A 7321-nucleotide genomic window follows, 5' to 3' on the forward strand; every position below is an offset into this window, starting at 1 on the left:
TTTGTTTTTATTATCTTTTAATTGGAAAATATTTATTTTTGTTTGAAAATCATTCATTTGCGCTTTGCTTTTGGGCACTTTTAATTTTGTTTTTAGCACTGCACATAAAATTGAAATTTTGCTAATATCAAATTTTCACTATATAATTATTTATATGTAGATACACATAAATGTATATTTTTTTTAATTTAAATTCAATAATACTTGCAAATTATTTCAGCTATTTCAATATATCTCGTATCTAGTATCAAAAAGGCTGTGTATGTACTCACAATAAGCATCAGCACACAGCTTGATTCCAATATTTATTTTTCATTCCTTTAAATTTGTTGTTTTCCTACATTTACATGCCTTTACTTATGCTTTCTTCACTTTTCTTCACTTAACTTCACTCACTTTTTATTATTTTTTTGCGTTTTCACAGTCGTTTCCTTTAACTTACAACAATTTTCGTACAATGTTACTCGCTGTTTTTCGGTAAAATGCTCGTTTTAGCCGATCTTCCGTTGTTTTCGTTTTTGCTTTTTGTTTTTCAAGCGCAGAATTAACCAAAGCTTGGTATCGTTTAACCGGATGAATTTAATTTCAATTAAATTCCAACGCGACCCATGCGACAAGCTCCAGCGGCTATTACATGGACGAACAGCATATTCGTTAGCTAGCGGCGGCGACGGTGCTATAATGCTAATGGAAGGTGCTGATGGTCGCCTGCAGCTGCATTTCACTCACTGCCTTAATGCTCACAAACAAATTATATTTCTTATGCGCGGATTTATTTGCAATTCTATGTAGTTTCACTAAATTCTTTATTTATTTGCACTTCAAAATGTAAATCCACAGCATAGTTTTTGCTTTTTTCAAACGCGCTAACACAAATTCGCTGCACCCGAAAATTGCATGCGCATTCACTGTTTTGTTATTGCACTACTTCAATGCAGTGCAGTGTTTGTTTTCTTTGTTGTTGTTGCTTCAAATTGAATTTTTATTTAAACCGTCGCCATCATCATCAACCAACAACCGTCCATCCGGGAAACGTACACAATAAACACTACTCACTTCGCGTCACAAACTATTATGAGCGCGCGGCTGCCAAGTCGAGCTCGCCAGGGCAAATTCAAGCTGCGCGCCACCACCAACACGAGCGTAGAGGAAGAGCGCGTAGCGCATGCATGCGCTGGCATATCTGGAGAGAGCGCGTATTTATGTGCAGTGAGAGAAATGCTATGGGAATTAAGAAAAACATAAAACAGAGTACAAACGAAGCAGACACCTGAAATGTGGCTCAGCACAAGCGGCGTTGTTGTAGCCCGCCGAGTCTCGTTTCAAAATGGCTGGCTCTTGAAATCCACACTAAGCTGTGGCGAGTGTGTGGGAACGGTTTGGTTGGTGCGAAAAGTACAGAGTGCCATGAAGAAATTTAAACTGTTTTATTAAGAAAATTTTAAGTATTTTCACACTGATTTATTTACAGTGTAGAAAGTACAGTAGTTTGGTGTGAGGGAAATATAACTTTTGTGACTTGTGGAAATATGAACTTTGATTTAAATTTTTGAGTATAAAAAATAAAATAAAATGTATTTAAAAAGCGCAAATGAAGCTATGACTTTCTGACACTTATTTTGGCTGAAAAAAGTAAATTTAAAGGTATTTTAAAGACACTTTTTAATTTTTGGGTTTGAAAATTTTACGAAAATGACACATGTATTTTATTTGCTAAGCATTTCTTGTTAGGTATTACCTAATCATTAGTTATGCTCTCGTTGCGCTGCGAAAAGGTATATAAATATGCAATTTGTATATGTAATGTACCAAAGCTTCCGTTTTTGATATAATTTTTTTCTTACAGGAACTGGTTTTGTTAATTTTTTTTTTTTAAAGAAATACCAAGAAAGATATTGATAAACTTAATAAAACTATATAAATAATGTAGATTTACTTGAAATATATTACTTTATCGCAAAAGTTGGCACATAAAATGTGGGAATGCGGCAATTTTCACACCGAACGTTAGAAATGCAACGACATTTGTGGTCTTGCGAGAGGAAAAAATAATATATATTTGCAAATAAACAGCATTTGATATAAGAAAAAAATATATAATTTAGATAGTAATAACCTCGRTAAGCGAGGGAACCGGATAACAATAGCTATTTTGTGGTTGGATAACAAAACTACAAGTTATATAGCGGAACTTATATATTTATATATATATGTATATTTATATATATACACGTGTCTCGTATAAAAATTTATCAAAAGTGCCCTTAAAATTTTTTTGTAAATACATATATTGGAAAGAAAAATTATTTGCTTAATATTTTTTGTTTCCTGTATGTAAAAGCGTTAACTGTAAAGCAACTGACTGTATTTTTTTGCCGCTTTCAATAAATAAAAAATTAATAATTAAGCATCTTAATTAATATTATTACTTTTATAATTTTTATTTTATTACTATATTCATCCGGTCGTTATTAATGTTAAGCGTATTATTATCAATAATGTTAATTCCTTGCAGTAGAAATAATTTTCTTATAAATATAATATTCGACGCCCTGTGTTCCAGTTAGAAGTTAACAAAAAAATATATGTGTTTGTATATGTAGATAAATACAAATTATTATTACTAATGCCTCATTAGCTTATAAAGATATATATTCTAAAAAAAAAAGTTAGCATTCAAATTAAATCTCAACACTAAAAAGTCTGGCAACACTTCTGTCAACACCACATTCTGAATGAAAGCTGGAAGTTGCCGCAAGTTAACATTTAAACATTTTGGGACAGAAACTAGCAATGTTAAAGAAAACTTGTACATTTTTTTATTAATTTCGAGGTTTCCTACTTATTTAACTATATTGCCTAAGCAAGTCATTTTGACTGCTTTTGATTTTCAATTAAAAAAATTGTCATTTAAATAATGGCATACATACTCTTTGTGACTTTTTCTACAACATATAAAATGATTAATTAAACATTATTGTTGCCCTCCTCCTTCACTTCCTTCTTCTTGTGTATATTATACTTCTATGTGTGTTATACCTATATTGCTGAAAAGCAGTCATTTTGACTGCTTGGTAAAGACCCGTTTGACTCTGGATACCACATGATAACATGTTCAGTAACTAAAGTTATTGGTATTGTTATTCGTACTTGTTATTCGAATCTTTATGCCAGGTCTGGTCACGTGTTTTGTTCCATTCAGGTTCATTTTTAGCACTTCCAGTCGTTCTAATACGTTGTTCATGCGATGTTGAGGAGGCTTATCCCACGGTAGTTGGCGCAGATTGTGGGGTCTCCTTTTTTGAGGATTGGGCATAGCACACTTAARTTCCAATCGTTGGGCATGCTTTCGTCTGACCATATTTTACAAAGAGATGCATGCTCCTTATCAGTTTTTCGCCGCCGTGTTTGAATAGCTCGGCCGGCAATACATCGGCCCGCGCCGTTTTGTTGTTCTTCAGGCGTGTAATTGCTATTCGAACTTCTTCATAGTTGGGCAATGGAACGTCTGCTCCAGCGTCATCGTTTGAGGAATCGGGTTCGCCTTCTCCTGGCGTTGTGCGTTCACTGCCATTCAGCAGGCTGGAGAAGTGTTCCCTCCATAATTTAAGTATGCTCTGGGCATCGGTAGCTTGATCACCTTTGGGGGTTCTACAAGAGTATGCTCCTGTCTTGAAACCATCTGTAAGCCGCCGCATTTTTTCATAGAATTTTCGAGCATTACCCCTGTCAGCCAGCTTATCAATCTCTTCATACTCACGCATTTCGGCCTCTTTACTTTAGTTGCAACTATTTGAGGAAATAAAGGATATATAGATCAGAAAATTGTGTCCTTACAAAATCAAACCGAACAAAAGAGTGGCTGTTCAAAGTTCTAAATTTGTAAGATTGATAAAAGTAATAGAAAAATGTGACCAGATTGTATTCAGTTTTATAATAAAACAAAATTTGGAGTTGATATGACAGATCAAATGGCCAGAAAATATACGGTTAAATTTAGTTCTCGTAGATGCAATAAATGCCTGGATCCTTTATAAAGAACTGGACCTGGAACTGACCGGAATATAAATAGAACGAAAACAGTTCCTGTTTCAATTAGCAGAACAGCTAGCCGCCAATTGTAGAACTGAAAGAGAGAAAAGGGAGGGAATTCATCACAGCAGGAAGACCCGCAAGTATCAACTGCAACATCTTTAAATACAACCGATTCGACCAAACGAAAAATTTGTCAACAAAACAAACCAAATAATATTTGTCAGTAGGGTGAAAAATATGTATACGGTAGATGTACATCTAAAAAAATGTCGATTTGAAATTTTGCAGAAGTTATTTTCTCTTCAAGAAGCCACTCATTTGTCGGAACTGCCGATATGCGGCCCACTATAACATATAGCTGCCATACAAACTGAATAATCGTAATCAACTTCTTGTATGAAAAACTTTCGCATTTGACGTGGTATCTTCACGAAAATTGGCACGGGTTATTTTCTAAGGCAACAATGTAATCTCCGAAGAAATTGTTCAGATCGGATTACTATAACATATAGTTGCCCTACAAACTGGGCACATAGTTACTAAAAGAAATGCACGTAGGCAGGGTATTTAGCTGCGGTGCAACCGAAGTTAACGTTTTTTCTTGTTTTGACTGTTTTTAGGCAATATAGGTATATACTAAGCTCCCGTCTTTTTAATGTTAAAGCAAAAATACAGAAACTTTAAATTTAATAGGAATATTTATTATTATTCGAAAGAACATATGGGCATTTATTTTTGAAGATTATCTCTTTCAAATGTTGGCCGCGACTACGTTTCAGATGGTCTATCCGTTGAGTCTAATTTTTTACTCGTTAGAGCATATCGACTGATAACTAGTGAATGACACGTGTGATATTTTGCTCCAAGGCCTGAGTTTTCAATTAAAGAGTTCAGAAATTAGTTACTTATATGCACATATATCCGTATTGTTGAAATTGCGTTTGTCAAATCCACAACATATAATACAATCTTCAGAATGTAAGTAGTTCATTGTATTTATTGAAACTTTGCTTAGTTAATCTAGAAAAATGCTAGCGATTCAAATGAGAGTTTGAGAAAAGGACATGGCTGTGTGTGGTAAAGTTGCTATTGCAAGTATTATTTGATAGATTTGATGTGTAGTCAATGATTCTGATCATAAGAACGCGAACTCTTCAGCTCAAGTAGGATTTTAAATGCTCAACTTTACTGTTGGTACAATGCACCGCAGCTAGAATACCCATCACTAATGTACTTATAAAGAAATTTCTATTTTTTCCAATATTTTGGGTAGTCGAAGTCTATATCTCTAGTGTTGCCAATCACATTGTGGCATATCATTAAGTGTTGGAAAGGTTAAATTTTAAGCTTCATTTAACCTTAAATTTTAAATTCGGGAAGTTATGTTAGAAAACTCGCTATATTTTTAATTTTTTTATAAAAAAGGGAAGAATGGAACGCAAGCCACCAATGAAATTTGTGAAGTTTACGGAGACGATGCCATATCAGTTCGTGTAGCACAACAATGGTTCGCTCGCTACCATTCTGGAAATTCGAAACTTCGATTTACACTGAAACGAAAATGGCAAAAAGGGGGTCGACCATAACTTTACATATTTCTTTATTTATTTAAACACATATGTATATAGATATATGTAAAACAAAAAAGTTGAAGTTTGATTAGAAATACGAAAAGGCTTTCTCGACTACCCAATATTGCACTAAATTTGGGCGGAGAAATGAAAAATCAAAGACTCCTATGATTCCATAAACTCGCAAATGAAAACAAGCATTATATATTTGATTTAGTTTTTATTTTATATGCATCTTTTTGCGCTTAGACTTCTTTTTTCCTCGACTTATTTAGTTATTTAGGTTAAATTAATTATACTTATATCGCACTCATTCAACTCGCTTATATACAAATGTTCACACAACGCGTGAAAAGCTAAGTAAATATACCAAAAATAACAAACACTTGAGAATTTCATGTTTAGCTTAAGCTTAAATTATTTAAAGTCACATATTATTAGTTAAAATAAATATTAAAAGTGATTTAAAATGTAAAATGCATTAAATACATACATAGATGGATAAGTTAGCATAAGTGTACGTAGTACATACATACGTATAATTGAGAACAAAAGGAATCATAAGGCAACATTTTTTTTTATATACATGAAGAGGCGTGTCACTTGCAGTGATTAGTCGCTTTTCAAAAACAAAATTATAATTGAAATTTGTAATAAATATTTTTGCTAAAAGACAAAATTTTTCAGACTTATTTTCAAATTGGTATTGGGTGGAATAACAAAAACAAAAAAAATAATAATAATAATAAATTTTAGAAAAAGAAAATTCATTATAAGCTCTTAATCACTGCAAGCTCAGTACGCACATTTCCTTATTTTTTACATACATACAATTAAATTCACTATTTTTTCATGATAAACATATTTTCAGCGATTTTTTCACATTTATTTTGTTTCAATTACTAAAGCAACTTATTATGTTTATGCTTTGCAAAATTTTAATTAATAATAATATTTAAATGTCATTCTCACTAAGCATTTTTTTAAATAATTAATTATAATTAGTTACATAATTGAATTATTTGCTAATTAAAATCTTCATTAAACTAACTGCTCAACGCTCATCAGTGCCTACCATTCAGCTTATAGAATTTAGAATTATAAAAAACTAGTTGCTTGACTTTTACTCGGAACTAACTACAGGCTGTTTCGTATATATGTATGTATATGTACTTATAGTTTTTTTTTAACTTTAGATTTTTTCTAATTACATCAGTGATTTGCGCTTTATCTGTCACAAGCATACAATGCATACGTTTCAGTATATACTCTTAGTTTATTTAATATTTTAATAAATAATTTTTGTCATATTTATAGCATTTTCTCGTAGCAGCTAAAACCCTAGGATTGACGTCCATACTTTTGTTATGTATGTTTTTATTTTTTAGTTTTTTTTTTTTAATTTTTATATTTTCATTGACTTGACAAGGACTTGACGCATTTTTATATTAAATTTCATAGATAATTAACGCTAATAATCACAATACGTTAAGAATTCAACTTTCTTCGGTTCGTCTCTCGAACTAAGATCCTGGATCTTTGCTYCTATAAAATTTAAAATTTTTTCTGATATGAGTATACGACGATAATTTCATTGTTCATTGTTGCTATTATGATAAAGGAGGTGTGTGAATGTTTACTATATATATATCTATTTATATTCTAGTTTTTTAAAGTTTTGTTTAGTTAGTTTCGTATTATATAATATAATAATT

At 31.9% G+C, this 7321-nt stretch overlaps 1 protein-coding gene across 1 annotated transcript in view; it reads right to left on the reverse strand.

Annotated features, from left to right (window-relative positions):
* LOC108973733 (neurogenic locus Notch protein) overlaps positions 1-1056 on the reverse strand; it is a gene marked incomplete in the record, with an annotated part of 153922 nt that extends 152866 nt beyond the window's left edge. Inside the window, 1 exon segment of the mRNA XM_018941188.1 lies at positions 178-1056.
* Between the last annotated feature and the right edge of the window lie 6265 nt (positions 1057-7321).

Source organism: Bactrocera latifrons, unplaced genomic scaffold (assembly GCF_001853355.1).
Source record: "Bactrocera latifrons isolate USDA-ARS-PBARC rearing strain unplaced genomic scaffold, ASM185335v1 scaffold_5, whole genome shotgun sequence".
Classification (NCBI taxonomy): domain Eukaryota; kingdom Metazoa; phylum Arthropoda; class Insecta; order Diptera; family Tephritidae; genus Bactrocera; species Bactrocera latifrons.